Source organism: Triticum dicoccoides, chromosome 3A, assembly GCF_002162155.2.
Source record: "Triticum dicoccoides isolate Atlit2015 ecotype Zavitan chromosome 3A, WEW_v2.0, whole genome shotgun sequence".
NCBI classification, from domain to species: Eukaryota; Viridiplantae; Streptophyta; class Magnoliopsida; order Poales; family Poaceae; genus Triticum; species Triticum dicoccoides.
This window is the reverse complement of record NC_041384.1, coordinates 75,713,973-75,721,762: the sequence shown is the minus strand read 5'-3', so window position 1 is coordinate 75,721,762 and position 7,790 is coordinate 75,713,973.

Sequence of the window (7,790 nt, the reverse complement as noted above, 5' to 3'; positions counted from 1 at the left end):
CCACCCGCTCCGTCCGCAGCGCGCCCCGCCGCCTCCTCTGCTCCTCGTCGCCGGTAGCGAGCTCCGGCCACCTCCTCCCCCTCTCCAGATCGGTCGCCGTCGTCTCCCTCCTCTCCGTCGAGCCCGCTCCGGTCATCCTCGATCCGCGTTCCCCTGAGTCAACCCTAGATCTGAGGTCTAACCCCCCCTCTTTTTCTCCAAGTCTTTTCAGTCTGCAATAATTTCAAGCACTATTCATCATGCCATAACTTCTCATCCGTAGATCCGTTTTGCATGCATGAGATATCAAATGTTCATCATGTTGTGCTCTTCATTTTGTTCCATTGTGCCATGCTTGTTTGAGTCCATCTTGATGCCCAAATGTTTGATGCAAGAGTGCTATAAAATGTTAGTTCTTGTTTCTTATCAGCTTATGAGCATTTGTCATTTTTGCCACGATTATTGTGTGCTCCATATGGGCATGAGCTCTACATGTGTTTTGGGCTATGTCATGCCATCTTTACAGGGGTGTATGCCATGTATTTTTGTGATCAATGTGGTGACTAGCACATGCATGCAAAGTAGCTCTCATGATGTTGCTGATTTCAGGGACTTGGAATTTCACCAAGTCTTTTCCTAGCTGTTATTTTAATGCCATGTATTCATATCGCTACATAGAGATTCATGCTTCTTTTGGGTAAGTTCAGTAAGGATGATTTTGACATATGATTACACTCTATCCATCCATGCCCCTGTTTACATTTATGGAGTGCCCTAGCATGACTCAATCTTGCTCTACTTTTGCTATAAAATGTTCCTAGCAGATTGTTTACGTGTTAATCAATTTTGCCAAGGTTGTTGTAGTTGATCCATGCATGCTATGAGATTGTTCTTGCCATGGATAGCTTCTTGAACATGTCTTCTTGCTGGTAGTATGCTTAGTTTTTCATGCAATGCCTTGTGTTGAGTGCATCGAGCTCGCAAACGTGCCTTCATAATTCTGTTTATGTCGTGTCCAGTTTTTCTGCTAAGTCTGAATATGTTAACGAAACTTGCTATGTTTACATGGGTGCCATCATATCTTCATGTTCCTTTTTGGCTTATGGTCATTAAGGGACTATTGTTATATGCTTTGAGTAGATTCATGCCATGCCTTGTATTGCTATGATCTGATCCTGTAGCATGTTGTTATCTTGCTCTAAACATTGCTTCCTGATGTTAATTCTTGACATGTTAGTTTTCTCACTAAGTCTGTGATGCTGTTATTTTTTGCACTTTTGTCATGCTTGTTTGAACCTGCTCTTGTGTGATTTAGCCGTAGCTCAATGTTCATCTTTTGTCAAGCACCTTGAGTATATCACTGCCATGTGCTTTGTTGTTATGTTGGAGTGCAGTAGCTTAGTTTCTTGTTGCATTCTATATGGCATCGTGCTGTTAATCGCAGAATTGTGTCATTCTTGTTTTGCTTGCCATTTGCAAACCGTGCATCCGATTCCGGTGATCTTTATATCGATTTCGACCGAAATCAACTCATCTTTCCAGCGGCACTCTTGGATTGCCAAGTTGATGTCTGGTTCAATCTTTTCCTTCTGGAGCACGCATATGCATTGCATACCACATCTCACATATCATGGCATGTTTTCCATCATGTTGCTTGCGCATTGTACCGTGGTTGATTGTTGTTTTCCTTTGCTTGTGTTCTTGCCTTGGGTAGATCCGGGAGACGAGTTCGTGATCGAGGAACCCGTTGAGTATGCTTACGAGGACCAAGCTTACGTCAACTCTGAGAACTTTGTAGGCAAGATGACCATACCCTCGAAATCACTTCTATCTTTGCTTACTAGTTGCTCGCTCTATTGCTATGCTGTGATACCTACCACTTGCTATATCATGCCTCCCATATTGCCATGTCAAGCCTCTAACCCACCTTGTCCTAGCAAACCGTTGTTTGGCTATGTTACCGCTTTGCTCAACCCCTCTTATAGCATTGTTAGTTGCAGGTGAAGATGAAGTTTGTTCCATGTTGGAACATGGATATTGTTGGGATATCATTATTATATCTTGTTTAATTAATGCACCTATATACTTGGTAAAGGGTGGAAGGCTCGGCCTTATGCCTGGTGTTTTGTTCCACTCTTGCCGCCCTAGTTTCCGTCATACCGGTGTTATGTTCCTTGATTTTGCGTTCCTTACGCGATTGGGTGTTATGGGAACCCCTTGACAATTCGCTTTGAATAAAACTCCTCCAGCAAGGCCCAACCTTGGTTTTACATTTGCACTAACAACCTATCACCGTCCCTTGGGTTCTGCAGACTCAAGGGTCATCTTTATTTTAACCCCCCCGGGCCAGTGCTTGTCTAAGTGTTGGTCCGAACCAGAGCCACTTGCGGTGCCACCTCGGGGAAACATGAGGGCTAGTTTTAGCTATACGTAGTGTTCATCCGGTGTTGCCCTGAGAACGAGATATGTGCAGCTCCTATCAGGATGTCGGCGCATCGGGCGGTCTTGCTGGTCTTGTTTGTAACACCCCGGTAGTTAAGCTACATTAACCACACACAAATGGTGCCATGTCATCGCGATTAACTTTCTAAACCTCACTTTGATCCAAACCGAATTCAAATTCAATTTTTAAAATGAAGTCAAATTATTATTTCTTCAAATGATAAAACAAAAATGTTCGCAGGGTTGCAAGAGTTCACTAACTAATTGTCATATAAGAACAAAAGTCTGTGGAAGTAAGTAGATGCTCCTAACCTAAATAAAACAGGGCCAATAGCTCTAGTTTTGGCTTTTTCGAGAATTAACAAAAGGCTAGACATTTTTTTTCAATTGCCCCCAAGCCTAGCGGACAACCCCATAATATTGCAAAGTACTTTTATGACAAGTCTCTCATTTAAAAAAAACCATTTAGACTTAAAATATAATGCAATATAGGATTAACGAAAATAGTAAATATATTTCAAAACAAAAAAAAACTAAACTAAACTAATCTACTGGGCTCTTGGCCCATCTAACAAACAACTAGGCCCAGCCCGGCTCCCCTCCTTAACCTAGCCCGCAGCCAGCCTTACCCACTTGACCCCCACTCCTCTCGCTCGATCCCTCTCCATCTCCCTCGCGCCGCCACACACCTAGACCAGAGGCGAGGCGCCTCATACCCCCCTCGCAATCTCTCCTCTCCCCCCCGCTTCCCCGCACCTCTCCCCTGGCGGGTCACAGCTGTTGTTCGCCGGCAAGGCAACCACCGCCCCTGGTCTTCTCCTCCACCTTCTGTTCGTCTCCAAGCGCGCCCGAGCCTCCTCGTCAAGCTTCCGGCCAGCGTGACCGCAATAGCCAACAAGCCTGCACCCGCGAAGAGCAGAGGAGCTCACACCAGAGCCCTCCTCCTTGCGGCCATGGCGTTCGCCATGGCTGCAGGGCGCCCCTCCACCGGGTCCCGCTCGCCCAAGCCGCCTCCTTGCCGGAGAGGGACGGATCCCGGAGGCCCCGTCACGGATCCGGCCTCCCTCGCCTTGCTCCCCTCACCGGAGTCCCCTCGTCGACCGGCGCCCCCTCCTCCGACACCGTCGGCCGCAGCCGCTAACCTCGTCGTCGATCTGCTCGGCCCCAACATCCTCCGGCTCCATCGAGCACCCTGCCGCTTCCGCTGTGAGCCTCCGGCCCTCCACGGCCTTTTCCCTCTTCTCCCCGTGCCCTCCAGTGCCGGTTGTCGCTAGCTCCGCCGTAGTCGCCGCCTTCCATTGCCACCGGCGCTGTTTCGGCCGCCCCTAGCTTCAGACGAAGGCACCCTCGACGCGATGCCTCACGCTTATCCGTTTGGCACCCGGGGCTGCCTCTTTTGGTCGCCAGAGCCACTGGCTCCGCGCGGCGCCGCCGTTCACTGAACTCGCCGTCGGGCACGCACACGCGCACACACGTCTGACAGTGGGTTGACCCACTGACGTGTGGGCCCGCCCGGATTAACCACCTAATTAGAACCTGATAAAACTGTTTAGTTGAGTAACTGAAAATGACATGTGGACCCATTTCATTTAAAAGCCCGTTTAAAAATATCTATGTCAATGACATGTGGCCCCCCACTTAATCTGTTAAATTAATTAAATTGTTGATTTACCCTGTCTCTATGACCGCCGGGTCCCACCAGCCAGTTTGACCAGTCAACGTTGACCTAGTCAACTGCTAACTGGACTATTGACTTTGACCCTGACCCCACCCGTCATACGCTGTGGCTAGCACTGCATTATGTGGCAAAAGTATTACTAGTTAAATTTGGAATATAAATAAATCCATAAATTGAATAAACCTTTAAAAATGAATATAAAATAAACCGTAACTCGGATGAAAATACTTTGTACATGAAAGTTGCTCAGAACGACGTGACGAATCCGGTTACTCAGCCCGTTCGTCCGCCACACACCCCTAGCATACCGAACACGCAACTTTCCCCCTCCGGTTCATCTGTCAGAAAACACGAAACACCGGGAATACTTTCCCGGATGTTTCCCCCCCCCTTCACCGGTATCACCTACTACCGCCTTAGGGCACACCGAACATCGCCTATTGCCTTGTTATATTTTGTGATGCTTTGTTTGCTCTGTATTCATTATTTCTTCCCCCTCTTCTCTCCGATAGACTACGAGACCGACGCTGCTGTTGACCAGTTCGACTACGGAGTTGGCGACTCCTCTCTCTTGCCAGAGCAACCAGGCAAGCCCCCCCCCCTTGATCACCAGATATCGCCTATTCTCCTCTATACTGCTTGCATTAGAGTAGTGTAGCATGTTACTGCTTTCGTTAATCCTATTCTGATGCATAGCCTGACATTGTCGCTACATCTGTTGATACCTTACCTGCAATCCTAAATGCTTAGTATAGGATGCTAGTTTATCATCATTGGCCCTACATTCTTGTCAGTCTGCCTTGCTATACTATCGGGCCGTGATCACTTGGGAGGTGATCACGGGTATATAGTATACATACATACATACTATACAGATGGTGACTAAAGTCGGGTCAGCTCATTGAGTACCCGCAAGTGATTCTGACGAGGGGGCTGAAAGGACAGGTGGCTCCATCCCGGTAGAGGTGGGCCTGGGTTCCCGACGGCCCTCGACTGTTACTTTGTGGCGGAGCGACAGGGCAGGTTGAGACCACCTAGGAGACAGGTGGGCCTGGCCTTGTTCGGCGTTCGCGGATACTTAACACGCTTAACGAGATCTTGGTATTTGATCTGAGTCGGCTACGAGCCTATACGCACTAACCATCTACGTGGGAGTAGTTATGGGTATCCCGACGTCGTGGTATCAGCCGAAGCACTTCAGACGTCAGCGACGGAGCGGCGCGCGCCGGATTGGACTGGAACGCCTGCTAGGCTAGGTCTGCTTCCGGCCGCCCACGCAACGTGCAGGTGTGCTCAGGGCGATGGGCCCAGACCCCTGCGCGCTTAGGTTTAGACCGGCGTGCTGGCCTCTCTGTTGTGCCTAGGTGGGGCTGCGACGTGTTGTTCTTTCGCGGCCGGGCATGACCCAGGAAAGTGTGTCCGGCCAAATGGGATCAAGCGTGTTGGGTTATGTGGTGCACCCCTGCAGGGAAGTTAATCTATTCGAATAGCCGTGATCTTCGGTAACAGGACGACTTGGAGTTGTACCTTGACCTTATGACAACTAGAACCGGATACTTAATAAAACACACCCTTCCAAGTTCCACAGACAACCCGGTGATCACTTTTCTACAGGGCGACGAGGAGAGGATCGCCGGGTAGGATTATGCTATGCGATGCGACTGGAGATGCGCTTGGAGATGCTACCTGGATATGCTACTTGGAGATGCTACTTGGAGGACTTCAATCTACTCTCTTCTACATGCTGCAAGACGGAGGCTGCCAGAAGCGTAGTCTTCGACAGGATTAGCTATCCCCCTCTTATTCTGGCATTCTGCAGTTCAGTCCACTGATATGGCCTCCTTACACATATACCCATGCATATGTAGTGTAGTTCCTTGCTTGCGAGTACTTTGGATGAGTACTCACGGTTGCTTTCTCCTCCCTTTTTTCCCCTTTCCTTTCTTTCTGGTTGTCGCAACTAGATGCTGGAGTCCAGGAGCCAGACGCCACCGTCGACGACGACTACTACCCCGGAGGTGCCTACTACTACGTGCAGCCCGCTGACGACGACCAGGAGTAGTTAGGAGGATCCCAGGCAGGAGGCCTGCGCCTCTTTCGATCTGTATCCCAGTTTGTGCTAGCCATCTTATGGCAACTTGTTTAACTTATGTCTGTACTCAGATATTGTTGCTTCCGCCGACTCGTCTATGATCGAGCACTTGTATTCGAGCCCTCGAGGCCCCTGGCTTGTATTATGATGCTTGTATGACTTATTTTATTTGTAGAGTTGTGTTGTGATATCTTCCCGTGAGTCCCTGATCTTGATCGTACACATTTGCGTGCATGATTAGTGTACGATTGAATCTGGGGCGTCACAAGTTGGTATCAGAGCCAACTACCTGTAGGAATCCCCCTTCCAACTCCTTGGCCGAAGTTGAGTCTAGTCATTGCAAAACTTTTACTAACTTGGCTGTGTGCCTTACGGGCCCACTTCGCCATTGGGTGGTATTAGGATCTTTTACTCCTCGACCTTTACTCTGGGATTCTGAACTCTCTTCTATTCGGGTTAAACGATTTTTGCTAAAAATCTAACATTAGGATCTCGCTGTCACTTTCACCCCGGAGAGCCCCTAATTGTTGATGATCGTCTGCTGCACCAGAAGACCCCGAAGATACTTTCCGCTGTTAACCTGAGAACTTGTGTTCATCGCGTTTGCAATTCCCCTTCCACCGTCAACCCTTATGGATAACTACTTGAAGTCATCCTTACATTCATCCCCAGTTGGTCTTGTTATTACAAGATACCCCGAAACACTCATCGTTGTTTCGATAATCCTTTGAGCTTGCTGCCTCGCTGTTCATTGACACCTGAATACCCCTCCGGTTAATTCTCGCACTTGTTGAGTATCCGCTCATCCCCCCAGTTGTTCATGTGTTACACAAAAGTCTTCGAAATACCACCCGATATTCCGAAAATCCTCAGCAACCTATTGCTCTGGAATTTCTTGTTTTCTTTCATTATGATTAATCCCATAAGTATAGAAATCTTATTGACATTCTTTGTCATTATCATTTTGAGTCTGTTGACTCAATATGTGGCGAATGCAAGTAATCATCAGTTGATCCTTTTAAATTATCTCTCCAGCTCAGACGTCTTTCAAACATGAGCTGGTTCTCGAGCAAACTATCTGTCGTCGATTGTGCCTCTGGTATATTCAATTGATCCATCCTTGATCAGAACGTCTGCTTCTGATCCTTTGTTGTGGAAATCATAATTCTTTTTTATTTAAGCTCTGAATTATTCAGATGATTCCATAACCTGTTGCATTTGCATTCCTTCCTCTTCTGGTTGAGTACCGATACTCATATCAGATCCTTTGTGGACTAGCAAGTCCTTTGTTGGATTGTTATCCGACAGTGTCCTTCACATTTGAACACTTTGTGAGTTCTTCCCCTTATACATGATGCCCTTGTTAAGTTGTATCCTCTGCTTGGCCAACCATGCTCTGCTTTCGGGCTTGTGTTATTTACTCTGGAAACTTGTGGTATATGTTTCTAAGAAGCCCCTATGGGTTGAACATATGCCTTCTCTAAACCGTGTGAACCCGAAAATTTTCACGAGTCATACTTATCTGGTATTGCACCAGGTAAAACTTTCAACAACTAATGTCATCTTCGAAATACGAGAGGTGAATGGAAGATTATGCAT